Source organism: Triticum dicoccoides, chromosome 6A, assembly GCF_002162155.2.
Source record: "Triticum dicoccoides isolate Atlit2015 ecotype Zavitan chromosome 6A, WEW_v2.0, whole genome shotgun sequence".
Lineage (NCBI taxonomy): Eukaryota > Viridiplantae > Streptophyta > Magnoliopsida > Poales > Poaceae > Triticum > Triticum dicoccoides.
In genome coordinates, this window is record NC_041390.1 from 103753083 (window position 1) to 103772325 (window position 19243).

The following is a 19243-nucleotide window of genomic DNA, read 5'->3' on the forward strand; positions in this document are numbered from 1 at the left end:
ACTAGGGAAAGGGGGGATCTCAAAAAATCTAGGGAAAGGGGGGGAGTCCTACTCCCGGTAGGAGTAGGACTCCTCCTGCACGCCTCCTCCTATGGCCGGCCGCACCCCTCCCTTGGCTCCTTTATATACGGGGACAGAGGGCACCCCTAGACACACAAGTTGATCTCTAAGATCGTTCTCTTAGCCGTGTGCGGTGCCCCCTTCCACCATAGTCCTCGATAATATTATAGTGGTGCTTAGGCGAAGCACTGCGACAGTAGAACATCAAAATCGTCACCATGCCGTCGTGCTAACGGAACTCTTCCCCGACACTTTGCTGGATCGGAGTCCGGGGATCGTCATCGAGCTGAACGTCTGCTAGAACTCGGAGGTGCCGTAGTTTCGGTGCTTGATCGGTCGGGCCGTGAAGACGTACGACTACATCAACCGCGTTGTCATAACGCTTCCACTGTCGGTCTACGAGGGTACGTAGATCACACTCTCCCCTCTCGTTGCTATGCATCACCATGATCTTGCGTGTGCGTAGGAAAATTTTGAAATTACTACGTTACCCAGCAGATGATCGCGCCTTGCGCAGGTGTTGGTGCTGTTTTAACCTTCGCAAGGACCGGGCGTAGCCACACTTGGTTCAACTAAAGTTGGAGAAACTGTCACCCGCAAGCCACCTATGTGCAAAGCACGTCGGGAGAATCGGTCTCGCGTAAGCGTACGCGTAATGTCGGTCTGGGCCGCTTCGTCCAACAATACCGCCGAACCAAAGTATGACATGCTGGTAAGCAATATGACTTATATCGCCCACAACTCACTTGTGTTCTACTCATGCATATAACATCAACATATAAAACCTAGGCTCGGATGCCACTGATGGGGAACGTAGTAATTTCAAAAAAATTCCTACGCACACACAAGATCATGGTGATGCATAGCAACGAGGGGAGAGTGTGATCTACGTACCTTGTAGATCGACAACGGAAGCGTTTGGTTGATGTAGTCGTACGTCTCCACGGCCCGACCGATCAAGCACCGAAACTACGGCACCTCCGAGTTCTAGCACACGTTCAACTCGATGACGATCCCCGGACTCCGATCCAGCAAAGTGTCAGGGAAGAGTTCCGTCAGCACGACGGCGTGGTGACGATCTTGATGTACTACTGTCGCAAGGCTTCGCCTAAGCACCGCTACAATATTATCGAGGACTATGGTGGAAGGGGGCACCGCACACGGCTACGAATATGATCACGTGGATCAACTTGTGTCTCTCTGGGGTGCCCCTGCCTCCGTATATAAAGGTTCAAGGGGGGAGGCCGGACGGCCATCATAGGGCGCGCCAGGAGGAGTCCTACTCCCTCCGGGAGTAGGACTTCTCCCCTAATCCTAGTTGGAATAGGATTCGGGACGTAGAAAAGAGAGAGAGAGAAAGGAGGGGGGCGCCGGCCCCCTCTCTCCTTGTCCTATTCGGACTAGGGGGAGGGGCGCGTGGCCCAGTCCTGGCCGCCTCTTCTCTTCTTCCACTAGGGCCCACTAAGGCCCATATAGCTCTCGGGGGGTTTCGGTAACCTCCCGGTACTCTGGTAAAATCCCGATTTCACCCGGAACACTTCTGACATCCAAACATAGGCTTCCAATATATCAATCTTTATGTCTCGACCATTTCGAGACTCCTCGTCATGTCCGTGATCACATCCGGGACTCCGAACAACCTTCGGTACATCAAAATGCATAAACTCATAATATAACTGTCATCGTAACCTTAAGCGTGCGGACCCTACGGGTTCGAGAACAATGTAGACATGACCGAGACATGTCTCCGGTCAATAACCAATAACGGGACCTGGATGCCCATATTGGCTCCTACATATTCTACGAAGATCTTTATCGGTCAGACCGCATAACAACATACGTTGTTCCCTTTGTCATCGGTATGTTACTTACCCGAGAGTCGATCGTCGGTATCTTAATACCTAGTTCAATCTTGTTACCGGCAAGTCTCTTTAATCGTTCTGTAATACATCATCCCGCAGCTAACTCATTAGTTGCAATGCTTGCAAGGCTTAAGTGATGTGCATTACCGAGAGGGCCCAGAGATATCTCTCCGACAATCGGAGTGACAAATCCTAATCTCGAAATACGCCAACCCAATATGTACCTTTGGAGACACCTGTAGAGCTCCTTTATAATCACCCAGTTACGTTGTGACGTTTGGTAGCACACAAAGTGTTCCTCTGGTAAACGGGAGTTGCATAATCTCATAGTCATAGGAACATGTATAAGTCATGAAGAAAGCAATAGCAACATACTAAATGATCGGGTGCTAAGCTAATGGAATGGGTCATGTCAATCAGATCATTCACTTAATGATGTGATCCCATTAATCAAATAACAACTCCTTGTTCATGGTTAGGAAACATAACCATCTTTGATTAACGAGCTAGTCAAGTAGAGGCATACTAGTGACACTCTATTTGTCTATGTATTCACACATGTATTATGTTTCCGGTTAATACAATTCTAGCATGAATAATAAACATTTATCATGATATAAGGAAATAAATAATAACTTTATTATTGCCTCTAGGGCATCTTTCCTTCAGTTAGTACCATCAAAGATCACCGGACAACGAGGGACAGCAACATAGCCCGATGCAGCAGACATTTTTTTTCTTTTTTTTTTCTTTTTTTCTTTCTTTTTTTGGTCAATGACTGCGTGGAAGCCCGATCCGATCTGGAGGGCAGAATCGAGCAGCTAGGCAGCGGGATCTGATCGGGAGGCGAGCAGGAAGAGGAGCAGCTCGGCAGCAGGATTCGTCCTGGAAGCAGGAGGCGAAAAACGGGTCGGCCACCTCGTCACGTGAAGCTGGCTTCGATCACGGGAGCCTCGGAAGCGGAAGACAGGGCAGAGCCGCCGATCCAATCGGGAGATAAAAAGGGGGGTGCGAGCAACGCCAAATCCGAGAGGACAACGAGCAGGCGGCTTCGATCCGACTTCGAGTGCGATCGGGGGCGGAGAGAGAAGCAGCCACAACGCCACGGGAGGATCAATCACACGAGTTGCGGCGTGTAAAAAAATTGACCTAGCTCTAATACCATGTTAGGAATAACCAACTTGTATTCCTATGAGGCCATAGGCCGATATATATACATGTACAGGTGTGGAACATATGCAGGAAACCCCTTATATAACGGGATAAACACAAAGGGGTACATGACTTATATTATAACTCTAACAAGGAGGAGCTGCGGCTTCCTCCGAACACACACACACGTGTCATCGCCGCTTTCGTCTTCTGCCTGGAGGCCAGGTCACTTTTCTACTGACTGCAACGACTTCGTCCACGTCCTGGCATGCTCTCCGGGAACCACCGACATCCGCGTCGACTTCAGCTCCGTCCATAATACACACACTGACAACCACCCACCGCCGAGCCCTTCAAGTGGGGGCAACGCTGAGTATCCTGGACCAGTATAAGCGGGCCAAAAAAATTGAGTAGAGGGCGCCGCCTCAAAGCTGGACGACTGATTCACCTGTGTCGACAACGCCGCCCAACTGGTGAGAGGACACGGTCGCTGCGGCCGCTCGCAGGCCTAAACGACAGAGACGCTCGCCTTCACGCGAACGCGCCGCACGCACGCACTAATCAGGTAAGCACCGAGTGTTGTTTTTTTTACTGTCATCGCTACCTCGCTGGTGGTGACACATCTAGAAGTACAGGAGGCAATAAGAAACAGAGGCGCGCTGAAGCACACACAGTTGGGTTTCAGGCAACCAATGCCTTCTTTCTTTCTTTATTTTTTCACTGATTTCCGCGTACCTGCAATAGACATCCCTGTTTTTTTAAGTACTGACTACCGGTTATTACATGACCAACTCACGACTACATAGTGAACTCACAGACAAATTCGCTGAACCAAGACCTTACTTGCAGTCATGAAATTACGTGAAAAAAACCCAGAAGTTTGCATAAGTTTTAGTGAAAAAAAAATAAAGTTCGCATAAGTTTTACTAAAAAAACCTGAAGTTTGCATAAGTGTATTTGTTTGTCTAGCAGATACATGGCAATTGTAATTTTACATGAGCATTTTCATACCGTCCTTATCTACAGTTGAGTTAACATGTTTTCCTGATAGAAAACTTGAACCACATACAAGAGAAGCAAAAAATGCATGTTGATTATGATGATGACGAACGTAGGATATTTTGTGGTCATGGTAAATTCTCATATCATTTATTTTATTTCATTATTGCACTCTACATTACATACTACGCACGACCACTTTAGTAGAGGTGACGAGTTCGCATCATACAGAGAGACCAACCATGTTTCTCCAAATATCTTGAATCATGATCCTTATAACTTGATCTCTACTACTTATAAGAAGTACATTTTTTCATTTGACTATTTCCTGACTTGAGAGGTAAGGTGTGTTTTATCCACTAGAGTTGCTAAAATTGGAAGCATGTCTGCAGTTTTTTTTTTCTAAACCGGCATTTGTTGGCTTTTTTCGCCACTGATATTCTTACAAGTGGTAGCCTACGCATGTTGAAGACCATTTCCAAATTATTTATCTTCGTATCATTATTACTATAAACTAAGAGGATATTTGTTATATTGTCAAAATTTTAGAATGTTGAGCCCTTAAAGAAATATGTAGCACTGAAGTAACTGTTCCAAGTTGTCGTATTAATGCTTTTGTCCAGTGAATAACAAGTATAATTATGCAATTTATCACTGTAATTTTTATTTGGTTTACATGTTCTATTTTCATAATAAAGTAAGTCATTTTTCTTGCTTTCAGACATTACGATATTTGTGTGCAATAGTAGAATCAGATGGTCCAACTAGCATTTTTTTGTCTTGTTTCACAGCTGATTCTATACAGTCAAGACATCTCTACACTTCTCTATCTGACAATGGCTTCATTTTTTCAACAAACCATAGATGTCTCTTCCCACTATTGTGGTTGACACTCAATTGTAATAATAATTCTTGACTGGAGTTTGTTGGCACTGAAACGGTTTCTTAGCTTGTCCTAAGTGACATTTTCATGTGTGATTATACTTGCATAAATGTGTGCATATAAAGAATCATGATGAATCTTCTAAATAATTTTGAGTTTTATACATTGGGAACACTGGGTGGTCTTTTAATACAGGAGATATGTTGATTAAGGAGAAACGATATTTCAAATTGTTTGTACGAGTAGGGAATAAGGGATTGTGTATTTTATAGGGAAAATTCAAATTTATGAATAAATTGTCTTGTATTAAGTTTAGTATAGTGTGTTAATCCAAATAAACGCGTGTTACATGTGTACACTTATTAGTTTAAATAGACGTGTGTTACACGTGCATACTTACTAGTGAAAAGAGGTTTCCTTTTCACCAACTCCTGTTTAACGCTTCAGGTGAAGTTTAAAGCCATTTGTACAAACATGCACACACCCCTCCACTCGATAGATTATTTATTGGCCGTCTTGTATAAAGCACCAACGCGAAGCGTCCCTGCCCCGGTTTGCAATCTTCTAGAAGCTTCCCTCCCTTTTTTGTTCATTTTTTGGTTTTCTCAATGGTTTTGTCTCTTTTTATTTTTATTTTCTTCACTTTTGTCCTTTTTCTTTTCTTAAATGTGTGAATTTTTTTGAATTCAAAAATATTTTTAAACTCTTGAACTTTAAAAAAATATGTGAACCCTTTTTTAAAACCATTGGACTTTTTTCAAATCCATGAACTTTTGTGCAAATCTGTGAACCTTTTTTGAACAAATGAACGTTTTCAAGTCCACATACCTTTTCTGAATTTATGAAGATTTTTCAAAATCAGTGATTTAGAAAAAATTTGATGATCTTTTTTCAAATTTGTGATTATTTTTTCAGAATCAATGATTTTTTTTTCAAAGTCATGAACTTTCAAAAATGCGCGTTGGGCTGGCCCACGCGAGCGTGCTCCTGCTTTCGCTCTCGGCGGCGCAACTAGGAGAGAATTCCTTATTTGGCCCTCTTTTAAAATTTGGTTCCCTTTTTGGTCCAAAATTTTATTTTCTTCCCTTTTTGACATTCAAACTTCAATTTGTTCTTTATGTGACACTCCCGTCAGTTTTAGCTATTAACGGTGTTAAGTCTGACCTGAAAAGACTGCTTTACCCCTAGTATAGTATGTGAACAGATTATTTACATGCAAACACAAAGGTAACGTGATATTTTCTTTTCATGCTTGAATAAGTAAACAAAAAGGTATTTATATGAGTAATAATAATAATATGATGATGATGAGTGGAACAGTGATGAATTCATTCACCTTTACTGTAGCATATTAATTTGTACACATTAAGCTTCTGATAACTTCTATCTGTTGGTTCTAGTCTTGGCTGCATGCATTAGTACTACTAGTAATTAGTCGTGTCATGGTGACACATGTAGTATGTTTGTTAGCCAGTTTATTAGTTGGTCGAGTCCCTGCATGGCTGCATGCATGTTTATATACTATACACACACCGGATGGATGGATGTGTGCACGTCATTGCATGAAAATAGGATCCCGACGAGCATGTACATGTGGAAGATGTGGTGACTGTAGTTGACATAGTCGTACATCATTCCGGAACGGGCGCCGGCGTACAACAGCCCATGGCCAGCTCCAGCAACACAGGGGAAGCCCCAGTTGACGACCACCTCGTATCGGCCTTGATGCACGGATGGACGGATACGGCCGATGGCCTTGGCGCCGCCGTGCACGGGAGGTGGCAGCGGCCTCGGCGCACCGGAGGAAGATACAACCTATGGCTTGGGAGGGATGGCAGGGGGATGGCACGGGTAATTCCAGCCTACTCTGACCCGGATCAGTGTCGTGCGCTCGTGGTACACCACCGCGGGTCCCTCGTCCGCCCCAACCTGCGGTGAGGAGGAAGAGGCTATCGTAGGGGACACAGAACTTGATGCATGCCGTGCCAGCCTCTCATGGACCGAGCTGCAATACGTGGCGGGTTTGGCGATGGTGGAAGGAAAGAGCGGACTGGATTGGAAGGAAGGAAGGAAGGAAAGGAAAAAAGCAAAGAGGCAAGAGCGCGGATTCTTCTTTTTTTTTTGTTCGTTCATGCCCCTTCTAGCCTTCTCCATCCTTTTCTGGTGAGATACTATTATCAGGGGCAAAATTATCTTTACATGTGCTAGTTAACATCTTTGGATGGAAAAATGGATAGAAGTGTTACATAAGACATAAAATGAAGTTTGAGTGTTCAATAAAGAAGAAAATGATTTTTGAGACTAAAAAGGGAACCAAATTTTAAGAAAGGGCTTCTCCCCGCAACTAGCGGGAGAAGCTCTCTGTCCTTTCGCGGCTCTGACGCCATCGCTCTTCGCTCCCGGCGAGTCGCCACTCCGTTGCGTCGGCTACTCTCACCGGAAGTGCCCTCTCCTCCTCCCGTACCCGCGACGCATCCTCGCTACCACGCCGGTTCTGTTCCACGCGTGCGCCGCCATCTATATCCCCCCGATACAGCGCCAGCCATCCACGCCCAGCGCCTGTCGCCGGGGCAGCAGCGCGCTCTGGCCGTTCGGCGGAATGCCGACCCGGATGGCGGTTCGTAAACCGTTGCGGTGGCCATCGCGAAGCTGATTCGGGCTCACAGACCAAGCTTGGGACGCGTTCTGACGCGTCTTTGTGTGTGCTGATGGGTTTTCGGCCGCGTCAGTCCTTGGACATGGTACGTTGTTGGTGCTTCTGACCGCCATTCCTCTCGTGTTCTGCCAGTGTCGAAATACCGCTTGTGCCTGCTGAGTTATATGTGTTTCAGAAGCTAGCCGTATTATTAGATTCTCAATTTCTCATTCCACTCCATTCGACTTGTATACATTTTGACCATGGCAGTTGCATTAGATCCTCAATTTCCTGGTCAATTCATTTGAATCTTGGACCAACCAAACATTGCCATAGCTAGTAATTCGGTAATTCACCGCAAACTCTGATGGCATGTAAAAACAGCTGATACGAAGCAAACTACTGCTGACAGCACATGATAAAGGCACTTGAATGGAGTCCATTTTCAACCTTCCACGGATAAAAAAAAGATAGTCATTTCACATGTGTATCCATGCTTGTGAAACTTAAGCATATATAATACTTCGAGAAACATTTAAAGGTTCCCACAAAAAAAAAAAAACAGTTTCTGTAGCTAGTAATTCGGCGATTCACCGCCAACTCCGGTGGTATGTAAAAACAGCTGGCGTTACATGGCATCTGCACTTGAATGGAAACCATTTTCAATCTTTCACAGCTAAAACAAGATGGTCATTTCACATGTGTATACGTTGTCCATGCTTGTGAAACTTAAATTCATAGGAGTATAATAAGTTCGAGAAACATCTAAAGGTTCTTGCAGAAGAAAACAGAACACATCTAAAGGGTGATGAATTTTACAAAGATCTTTCCTTGAAGAAGTACGTATAGCTCAAAATGGCAATCTGTTTGGCTCTGTACAAAGTAAAAGACAAATGGCTATCTGTTAGGCTCTGTACAAAGTAAAAGACAAATGGCTATCTGTTAGGCTCTGTACAAAGTAAAAGACAAATGGCTATCTGTTAGGCTCTGTACAAAGTGAAAAACAAACTGTAGGTTTATCAGAAGTAGTAGTCCTACTGAAACTATAAAGTTACAACTTACAAGTACACCATGCATGAGAATACAAGATTATATAGTGTGTAGTTCATTGTATCATGACTGATCTTTGCATCTGTGCTCAGCGTCTATACTGGCCAGGCAAGAGACTACATCCATGATCGTTGGCCTCATGAATTGATTGTGGTTGACACATTTGCAAGCGACTTCAAGCACCTTCAGCATTTGCTCTTCATTTCCTGTGCCTCGAATGGTTGGATCCAGGACCTCAGCCTGCTTTCCCTCAGACCTCATCTCCAGCACCCATGGGACAAGTTCTTTTGATGTGGATAGGATTGGAAGAGGCCGCATTCCAGTAAGCAGCTCAAGCAAGACTACTCCGAAACTGTAGATGTCGCCTCTCAATGTAGCAACCCATGCCTGCCCATACTCCGGGGGAATGTAACCCATCGTGCCGACTAGCTCAGTTGTGACATGAGTTTTGTTGGAAAGGATCAATCTGGCTAGCCCAAAATCTGCAACATAAGCTTTAAATTCTTTGTCCAGTAGGATATTACTGCATTTGATGTCTCGATGGACAATTTGAGGGTTGCAGACTTCATGGATATAAGAAAGTCCCAGGCTTGCTCCTTGTGCGATCTTGAGCCGAGTTGGCCAGTCAAAACATGAGCTAACATCATCATCCCTGTTATGAAGCCAATCATCTAGGCTGCCATTCTCCATGTAGGAATATATGAGGAGCCTTGAGTTTCCCTGGATGCAGTAACCCCATAGTGGTACAAGATTTTGATGTTGTGTCGTGGAGAGTGCATCAACCTCTGCCCTGAACTCCCTTTCCATCAGACACATTTCATCATGGAGCTTTTTAATTGCCACCTTGGAGCCATCAGGTAGTTCTGCCTTGTAGACTAATCCATAACCTCCGCATCCAATAATGTTTTGCTTATCAAAGTTGTTCGTGGCTTTCAAAATGTCACTGAATTTGAGCTTGTTTTCTTCTCCATTGCCTTGTGGCATCCACATCACTACTAATGTTTTCTCTGAACTGGAGTAAAATGAAGATGCATCAACGTCTCCATTATTCCCCCTTTGACTTGTTGCTGTAACACCCTTCATCCTGATTGAGACAAAGAGACGCCCCAGCAACAAAAGAATAGCAATGCCTCCAAAGAACACACCAAATGCAATTCCAAAAATGGCCTTCTTATTTCGTTGTTTTGGGGAGATTAGAGGGGTTGAAGCTGAACCACATTTATGAGCGAGTACAGAACCACAGAGCTCCGGATTCCCGTCGAAGCTAGAATTCTGAAATGTATTAAACTGGCCTCCAGATGGAATAGGCCCTTTGAGGTCATTGTTCGAAATGTTGAATGCTGAAAGAAAGTGCAGGCTGTTTAATGCAGCTGGGATTTCACCTGTCAGATTGTTGGCCGACAAGTCCAACACCTGCAGTTTTGTGAGATTGCATATTGATTGTGGGATGTGTCCTGTCAAGTGGTTGAAGCTGAAATTGAGTGAAAGAAGGGCTTTCATCTGACCGATCTCCAGGGGGATCACACCAGTGAATTTGTTCTTGCTTAGATCCAGGACTTTAGGCAAAGCAGTGGGTACACGGTATTGTCGTGATGGACTACTATAAACAGGTAGCTCAAATACCCTTGGGTCTAAATGGGCTTTACTGTTCTCTGACTTCAGCATTGGCATATCCATAATTGCTGTTGGAATCCTCCCGGTGAAGCTATTGTTTGATATGTCCAGATAGAACAGGTTGCTTAGGGTTTTGATCCAGGCTGGTATTGACCCATTGAGCCGATTGTCAGACAATACTAATATTTGTAAATTTCCTAGCTTTGATATCCAGTGTGGTATTTGGCCAGACAATTCGCATCCTCCCATACCCAAAACCTGAAGATTCTCAAAACCATCAATTTTGTCATCCTTTGGCATGATCTCTCCCCTGAAGTTGAGTGCAATAAGCAGGGTGGTGAGGTTCTTGCATCTCTTAAGGATGTGAAGTGCATTTGTGATATTTTTGAAAGAATTGTCAGTAAGTGACATGAAGGTGAGGTACTTCAGATTGGCTATTTGTGGAGAAAGCTGCCCAGATAAATTGTTGCCAGCTAGCCGCAGTGCTGTCAGATTGCTGCAAGAGTATATGCTATCTGGAATTGTGCCGCTGAAGTTGTTCAAGAAAACATCTAATGTTCTTAGATTGGGAAGGTGGGAAAAATTGACCTTTGTAAGTTCTCCGCTGAAATTATTGCTCTTGAGGTCAACTGTTATCAGATTTGTGCAGTTGCTCAGAGCAGATGGCAGCTCCCCTGACATGTTGTTGTCGTCCAAACGGAGCTCCTCCAATTTCTTGAGCTGTCCTATAGAAACTGGAATCTTGCCGCTGAAGCTGTTCCTTCCAAGATCAAGGGTTACAAGATTTCTGAGGTTGGTTATGTTTGTACCATCGATAGCTCCATGTAAATCGTTGTTAGGAAATGACAGGTACTCCAATGATGTTGTGTAGAAGAGTTCATTTGGGATTACTCCACTGAGGTTGTTGTATCCAGCCCCGAGCACTCTCAGCCTGGAGCAATTACCAAGACTTGGGGGGATGCTGCCACTGAATTCGTTGAAACACAGTTCAAGCACAGTGAGGGATGGTGAGGTACTACAGAGTTGAGTTGGTATCTGCCCAGTAAAGCTGTTATTGCTGGCATTGAGTGTGACCAGATTCTCCGTCGTGATGGATGGAAAGTGTCCTGCAAATAAGTTGCTTGAGATGTCCAGTACCTGGAGAGGTCGGGGAGGGGCCGAAGAAGGCAACTCGTGGAGTGCTCCATTGAGCTGGTTAAAGCTGACATCAAGGATTTTGATGCTGCTGGACGACACCAATTCCAATGGCAGAGCACCGGACAGCGAGTTGTGAGAGAGATCAAGGTGCTGCAGCCTGTCGAGGATCCCAAGGGACCGTGAGATGTTCCCCTCGAGACCCTTAAAAGGCAGCAAGACATGGGTGACCGTCCTATCTTGCCTGCAGGTGATCCCTTCCCACTTGCAGCAATCCGTGCCGTTCTGCCATGAAGCAGCGAGTCCACCGTCTTGCAAGAGCCCGGCGAGGAACTGGAGAAGGGAGCCCCTCTCCTGCTCGCTGCAGGAGCTGGTGAGAGAGGCCAAGGAGATGAGCAGCACAAGGGCAAGGGCAAATGAAGGCACGTGCAATTTCTTGCTCTGTGTCTTGTTTGAAAACTGGAGCGTCTGCATGGTTTTCTGGTGAAACTAGCCTGGAAATCTGAGCATCAATGGCTGTCTAATCATTGAAGAGCTTGACGGGAAAGAAGAAGGTGTTGTGCTCCTTGCAGTCGTAGTCAGCACAAAGGAAAAACGGTTGGTTCAGACTCTGACCGTGCAAAATCTCTCTTTTGTAGCCGTCTACTATTTCTGACTCAATCCGCATAGAATTTTTACCACGTGCCATAAAGTGTTTCTCTGATCACTTCTTGGTGCACCCTTTTGTGAACAGGAAACGCCACGCATTCAAAAAGAAACGGTTGGTGGAGATTTGCAGAGATAGTTCATGGGGAGATCATACCGAAAGGTGGGCGCGATCGAGAGGAATCATCTGCGCGTCTCGGTCAGCCTGTGGCGGGGCGGGGCGGGCGATCTTTGGTCTCGTCCATCCTCTTGACCTCATCACACGTGCTCTGTCTGATGGATACATCTGCTTGTGTTTCCGTCCTCCCGGCTCCACTGGCACACTATTGTGGACCATGGACTGTGACGATATGTGGCCATTATCTGAATTCTGAGGCCGTTCAAATTTGACAGTAAACTGGGGTGGCGTGTGAGGCTTGCCAAAGGCCCTTGGTTCCGATGCTTGCGCACGACGGCGACGACGCGCATGGCGATGTGGCGACGGCGAGCTTGAGCAGCTGGAGCTGGAGCTAGAGGCAGAGAGGCTGGTGTTGTGCTGGGTGACATTGCAGGGCGGTCTCCGGGGCAAGCCGCCGGCGCTACCAATGGAGGCGGAGAAGCCGCGGCTTGGATTGTTTTATTATGCAGATGCTGGGGTAGACAGGAGCAGGTGAGAAATAGCCTTTCCACGATGTAGCATGCATATGCGACATTTCTCCCGCGATTGTTTGTCCGACGCCTTGCCTTGGAACCACCATGGAGTCGAGCATTCACCTGCTCATGCTCCCCGCGGTCTGCGAATGACGCAAGAATGAGTTCGTCCTCGCTGGATGAAGGAGGCGTCGAATTCATGTGCATAACTATGACGAATTTGCTATCACCCATCGGGATGTGTGAGAGTAGACAGAGAGATCCGGAGAGGGAAAGATAGGAAAATCCACAACCCTGGAATGTTGGGTGATATGTCGGATGGGGAGTGGTATATTTATACTTGGAATTATAACCATTTGAAAATTGTAGCTGTCGAAAAAATTGCCGTTTGAATTATAATAGTCATTGAAATGAAATGGCGATTCTGGGAAAAGCTGGGGAGGGGGACGATTCTGGGAGAATCGCCCAAAAGAACTGGCCCGTGCTTAGGAGCCAAATGGGATTTTTGCTTTTGTTGAATAAGTTACAAATGCATTCTAGGAGAGAGAGAGAGAGAGAGAGAGAGAGAACTTTATTACATGAAGAGGATTTCTGGCTCTCTGATGCCACACACCACTATATGAATATAGCATTAGAAAACACATTAGAAAATTTCAAAATTTTCTGAATTTTTGGATGTGAAATCTAGGTGTCCGTTGTGCACCCGTGTTCAATTTCATGAGGAATTGGTGCCCGTGGTCATGTTAGTAAAAAAGAGAAAAAGAATCATATGTATAGAGGAAAAAATTGGTTGTATCGTATGTCGGACCGTAATTCCTGCGCCGCGAATATCACGGGCATCCATTCCCCACGAAAATAAACACGGGTGTACAATGAACACCCAGGTTTGATATCCCAAAGTCTCAGAATTTTTTAAATATTTTGATATTTTTCAAATGCTATTTTTCATATAGCGGTGCGTGGCATCCGGGGTGCTCCATTTCCCCTTTATTGACTGTAATAACTATGGAGCCGTTGAGGCATATAGCGCGGCTGAAAAGTGAAGACACACGGACGTAGCAAAGCCCCAAGGCCGTATAAACCTCTCCACGGGCTTCGCTTTCCCCGCTCTATCGCCATCGCTCGCCCTTCCTTCCTTCTCTCGCATGCCCCCGTACTCGCGCCGCGCCCTTGCTTCCACGCGCACGCTGGCATCTACCCCTCTGACTCAATGCCGGCCTTTCGTGCCCAGCGCAGGCCGCCTCGGCAGCAGCGCGCTCAGGCCGTTCGGCAGAATGCCGACCCGGATGCGGCGGTTTCTCTGAACCGCCGCGAGGGTTGCCCTCGAGAAGCTGGATCGGGCTCGTAGGTCAGGCCTGGGACGTATTTCCAGGCCTATTTGTATATGCCGGAGGAGCGAGCTGCGATGCAAGGCAGGTGGTTTCTTCGCCCCTGAATCCTCCGGCATTCTGAAGCTGCGATGCAAGGCAGGTGTTTTTTTTTTAGCCACGCCTCTCTTGTTCTGCTAGTAGCTACTTTCTGCAATTGTATTCTCAAATTCTCACCCCTTTTGTTTGACGCTTGGACCAACCAAGCATTTGCTGTATCTAGTCTAGTAGCTCGGCAGTTCACCTCCAACTCTGGTGCTTTTTAAAACCGCTGATCCAAAGCAAACAGCTCAAAGAACTTGAATTGAAACCACTTTCAATCTTTCAGTGACAAAACAAGATGGTCATTTCACATGTTTATACTTTGTCTCATGCTTGTGAAACATAAAACATATAGTATAATACGTATATAGAGGGACATCCAAAGGTCCTCGCAAAAATAATATTAAAGGATGATGGATTTTATAAAAATCTTTCCTTAAAGAAGAACGTATAAAGCTGAAAATGGCAACCTGCGCGGCTCTGTACAGAGTACAAACATAAATCTCTAAGATTATCAGAAGTAGTAGTTGTATGAAACTAAGAAAGTACATGTACATTGTGCACGAAAATACATTATCTATCATGTGTTGTTCCTTCTATCTTGGCTGTTCTTTGCATCTGTTGGTCATCGTCTATACTGGCCAGGCAGGAGGCTACTTCCATCATAGCTGGCCTCCTGAATTGATTATGATTGACACACTTGCAAGAGATTTCAACCACCTTCAGCATTTGCTCTTCGTATCCTATTCCTCGAAGTGTTGGATCCAAGACCTCAATCTGCTTGCCCTCAGACCTCAACTGTAGAACCCATGGGACAAGTTCTTTTGATGTAGATAGGACTGAAACAGGTCGCATTCCAGTGAGCAGCTCAAGCAGGACTACTCCAAAACTGTATATATCACCTCTCAAGGTAGCAACCCATGCTTGCCCATACTCAGGGGGGATGTAACCCATAGTGCCGACCAACTCAGTTGTAACATGAGTTCTGTTGGGAACAATCAATCTGGCTAGCCCAAAATCAGCAACATAAGCTTTAAATTCTTTGTCCAGTAGGATGTTACTGGATTTGATGTCACGGTGGACAATCTGAGGCTTGCAGACATCATGGATATAAGAAAGTCCCAGGCTTGCTCCTTGTGCGATCTTGAGCCGAGTTGGCCAGTCAAAACATGAGCTAACGTCATCATCCCTGTTATGAAGCCAATCATCTAGGCTGCCATTCTCCATGTAGGAATATATGAGCAGCCTTGAGTTTCCCTGGATGCAGTAACCCCATAGTGGTACGAGATTTTGATGCTGTGTCATGGAGAGTGCATCAACCTCTGCCCTGAACTCCCTTTCCATCAGACACATTTCATCGTGGAGCTTTTTAATTGCCAGCTTGGAGCCATCAGGTAGTTCTGCCTTGTAGACTAAGCCATAACCTCCGCATCCAATAATGTTTTCCTTGTCAAAGTTGTTCGTGGCTTTCAAAATGTCACTAAAGTTGATCTTGTTGTCTTCTCCATTGCCTTGTGGCATCCACATCACCACTAATGTTTTCTCTGAACTGGAGTAGAATGAAGATGCATCAACGTCTCCATTATTCCCCCTTTGACTTGTTGCTGTAACACCCTTCATCCTGATTGAGACAAAGAGACGCCCCAGCAACAAAAGAATAGCAATGCCTCCAAAGAACACACTAAATGTGATTGCAAAAATAACCTTCTTATTTCTTTGATTTTGGGAGACGAGGTGTTGAAGCTGATGCACATTTGTGGGTGAGCATAGAGCCACACAACTTTGGATTCCCATCAAAACTAGAATTCGGAAATGTATTAAGCTGCCCTCCAGATGGAATAGGGCCTTCTAGATCATTGTTAGAAATGTTGAATCCTGAAAGGAAGTTCAGACTATTCAATGCACCTGGGATTGCACCTGTAAGATTGTTGCTGGACAAGTCTAGCACCAGCAGATTTGTTAGATTGCATATTGATTGTGGAATCCGTCCTGTCAAGTAGTTGAAGCTGAAATTGAGTGAAAGGACAGCTTTCAACTGACCAATCTCCAGAGGTATCTCACCGGTGAATTTATTGTTGCTTAGATCCAGCACTTTAGGGAAAGCAATGGGTATGCGGTATTGGAGTGATGGGCTCTTATAAACAGGCAACTCGAAGAGCCTGGGGTCCAAATGAGCTTCTTTATTCTCTGACATTAGCGTTGGCATATCCATCAATATTGTTGGAATTTCCCCTGTGAGGGTGTTGTTTCTTACGTCTAGATAGAAGAGGTGCTTTAGGGCTTTGATCCAGGCTGGTATTGATCCAGTGAGTTTATTGTTAGATAAGACTAACACCTCTAAATTTGCTAGATTTGATATCCAAAGAGGCATTTTTCCAAACAATGGGCATCCTCCAGTGTCCAAAACCTGAAGTTTCTCAAAACCTTCAACTTTCTCTAACTCTGGCATGTGCTCTCCTATGAAATTCTGCCCTATAAGCAGGGTGGTAAGGTTCCTGCAGCTCTGAAGGATGTGAAGTGCATTTGTGATGTTTTTAAAAGAATTTTTACCAAGTGACAGGAATGTGAGGTACTTCAGGTCACCTATTCGTGGTGAAAGCTGCCCATGTAATTTGTTGCCAGATAACCGCAGTGCAGTCATATTGCTGCAAGAGTATATGCTTTCTGGAACTTTCCCGGTGAAGTTGTTGTACAGAAGGTCTAAAGTTTTTAGGTTGTGCAGGTTGGAGAAATTCACATTGGCAAGTTCTCCACTGAAATTGTTGCTCTTGAGGTCAATTATTATCAGATTTATGCAATTGCTCACAGCCGATGGCAGCTCCCCTGACATATTGTTGTTGTTCAAATGGAGCTCCTGCAATTTCTTGAGCTGGCCTATGGAATCTGGAACCTTACCACTGAGATTGTTCCCTCCAAGATCAAGGGTAGACAGATTTCTGAGGTTAAATATGTGTGCGTCTTCAAGAACTCCATGCAAATGATTGTTAGAAAGAGACAGGTATTCCAACGAAGTAGCATTGAAGAGTTCATCTGGGATAGTTCCACTGAGGTCGTTGTACCCTGCCCTGAGCTCTATCATCTTTGAACAATCACCAAGGCCTTGGGGGAGACTGCCGCTGAAGCGGTTGAAAGACAGATCAAGCACAGAGATGTCTGGGGAGGTGTTACAGAAATGAGTTGGTACCTGCCCAGTAAATCTGTTGTTGCTGGCATTGAGCGCGACCAGATTCTCCATTCCCTTCCATTTGGTGGATGTGAACTGTCCTGTAAAGAAGTTGCTTGAGATGTTGAGTACCTTGAGTGGCCGGGCAGGGGTCGAAGCTGACAGCTCTGGCAGTGTTCCGTTGAACTGATTATAGCTGATGTCAAGGACAAGGATGCTGCTGGATGATACCAGTTCCAGTGGCAGACCACCGGAGAGTGAGTTGTGGGAGAGGTTAAGGTGCTGCAGCCCTGTTAGGTTCCCAAGGGACTCTGAGACGTGCCCCTCAAGGCCCTTTGAAGCCAGCAAGACATCGGTGATCGTCGTATCTTGCCTGCAGGTGATCCCTGCCCACTGGCAGCAATCCGTTGCATGCTGCCAGGACGCAGCGAGGCCACCGTCTTGTGAAAGCCCGGCGAGGAACTGGAGGAGGGAGGCCTTCTCCTGCTCGGTGCAGGAACTTGTAGGAGAGACCAAGCAGATCAACAACACAAGAGCAAGGGAAGGTATGTGCAATATCTTGCTGTGTCCCCTGTTGGAGAAATGGTGTGTCTGCATGGTCTATTGGTGGTGGAACTAGCATGGGAACCAGAGCTTATGTTGTAGCCTGACTTGACAAAGCATAAATGGCGGTCTAATCATGAAAGAGCACGAGGGGGAAGAAAGACCGTTTCCGAAAAGGCGCTCGTGCTTGAGAGCAATCATCGTTGTCAAAGTCAGTGTGTGGACAAGGCCAAGTGGAGGGCAAGAAGAAGTGCGATGTTGTTGCTTGATGGATGGGGTGGATGCTTGACCTGCTGGAGTGATCTGTTATCTCTTCCATGCTCTTGATTTTAGGCGTTTACTTACCCCCTTATATGACGCGAGCTTCGTCCGATGGATACGTCTGCTGTTGTTTTCTCCATTCTCCTGGCTCCACCTGCTCGCTATTGCGGACCATGGACCGTAAGGCTTTGTGGTTATCGTCTGAACTTGAAGGTATTCAAAGGATTCAAAGTAAACTGGGTAGCGTGTGAGCTCTGGCAATGGTGGGCTGGTTCATCACCTGGCTCTGACGATGCTCGTGTGGAAAGAACCATGTAGGAGTATTAATTATAGCTGAATAATTGGTGTTAAGAATCACATTGCTTGGATGCTGATGTGCTGATGCTAGCTGCGCTGTACCGTTGTTATTGCTTCTTAGATGCTGCACTCTATCATTGCTCATTATGCGTCTGGTTAATGATTTCCCTCTTGTGATTGAGAAAAAATAATAGCAAGTGCCAGCCGCTCTACTTAATTAAGCCTCTCGCGAACTTGAGCGTTGGCGTTGCATCGTTCTTGATGCCCTGTTAGTGTTTATGGAATCACCGATCCCTCTGTTTTTTTCCTGCGGTGGCGCACATGCTATTTTCAGGTGCAGTGCGGACTGAACTCTGAAGAACTTGCCGTGGGAGCAGAAAATGCAAGAACGCAACTCAACAGGCCGGCCACACGTTTGTGTTTCACCATGTTGATGTAGCTACTAGCTCATGGGCGCGGGTCTTCGCAATCGTGCGACAGCCTGCTCTCTCATCTCGTTTTTTTTTTTTTTGCTAGAATGCTCTCTCCTCTCGTTGGCTGAAAACCACTCCCTTTGAACTAAACAACACGGCACTTATTTTGGATTGGAGGGAGTATCTTATTGTTTCTGCATGGTGCCACCTCACGATTTCACACTTGGCCACATGCAATACAGAAATGGTGGCGACACCAGACTATTCAAAACATGTTTGTACAATGTACAACGTGTATGAGACAAGGTAGACATGCGTTAGAAAAACCCAATGAAAACCGACAAAGAAACACAAAGTAAAGTAAAAGAAAGCAAGAAAAAAACCTAAGTAACCCAAGAACTAAATTATAAACAAGAAAAATCAAGGAAAACCGTTGAAAAAACAAAGAAACCAATGCATAAGAAAGAACTGTGAAAAAACAAACATATACCAG

The 19243-nt window shown here is 45.4% G+C and overlaps 2 pseudogenes; both read right to left on the reverse strand.

Annotated features, from left to right (window-relative positions):
• Window positions 1-8551: 8551 nt before the first annotated feature.
• On the reverse strand, window positions 8552-11981 carry LOC119315308 (annotated as a pseudogene).
• A 2470-nt stretch (window positions 11982-14451) lies between these two features.
• Window positions 14452-19243, reverse strand: part of LOC119315312 — an 11535-nt pseudogene continuing 6743 nt past the window's right edge.